Raw genomic sequence first — 648 nt, 5'->3', positions numbered from 1 at the left:
TGTCAAATTCATAATTTACTACATTTACTATTTCGTGCTAGGCCAAATTGGTCTTGGAGAAGAGAACGCCATTTTGGTTTTAACCCTCTTAAATTTAACTTCAATTGTTCCTACTTTTCGGCGTAAGAAAACGCTTTTCTACACAGCTATTGTTTTTTACATATTTTCGAAATATAAACTTATTTTAAGTTTTAGAATATACACAACATCGACCTCTAGCCATTTGTAAACTTATTGAAGGGTTTAAATCTTTGCTACGCTATTAAAACTATGTTGGAAAATTTCTAGTGAATGTAGAGTTACTGAGTGTTTTATTCACCTCTTAACAAGTATGTAAGTTGACACTTTTACGCTGTGTGCAGTCGTGGCCGAGCGGTTAAGGCGTCTGACTAGAAATCAGATTCCCTCTGGGAGCGTAGGTTCGAATCCTACCGACTGCGAGGAGGTTAACTTTTTGTTTACACCTATCATTATTTTTTGAATATTAAGATACAAAAATTTAATTTAAACTAAGTTTAGCATATAAATTTGTAGTTTAACATAACTTGGAAACATTTTGGTGTTCGTTTGCAGATCTAGGGATCTAGGATCTTCAAATTGCGGAATTGTGAAGAAATCTCCAGGTATTTTTTAAGAATTCTTTGTAAC

At 33.3% G+C, this 648-nt stretch overlaps 1 non-coding gene across 1 annotated transcript; it reads left to right on the top strand.

Moving 5' to 3' along the window:
- The first annotated feature begins 358 nt into the window (after nucleotides 1-358).
- Trnas-aga (transfer RNA serine (anticodon AGA)) lies at nucleotides 359-440 on the top strand. The gene has a single exon. It is a non-coding gene; the product is annotated as a tRNA-Ser (tRNA).
- Nucleotides 441-648: the final 208 nt, after the last annotated feature.

The sequence above is a fragment of the Musca vetustissima genome, unplaced genomic scaffold (genome assembly GCF_032173495.1).
Source record: "Musca vetustissima isolate MV318-11 ecotype Yass unplaced genomic scaffold, APGP_CSIRO_Mvet_v1 utg66563, whole genome shotgun sequence".
In the NCBI taxonomy this organism is placed as follows: domain Eukaryota; kingdom Metazoa; phylum Arthropoda; class Insecta; order Diptera; family Muscidae; genus Musca; species Musca vetustissima.
The sequence above is the reverse complement of the archived record's forward strand: the minus strand, read 5'-3'. Positions and strand labels throughout refer to the sequence as shown.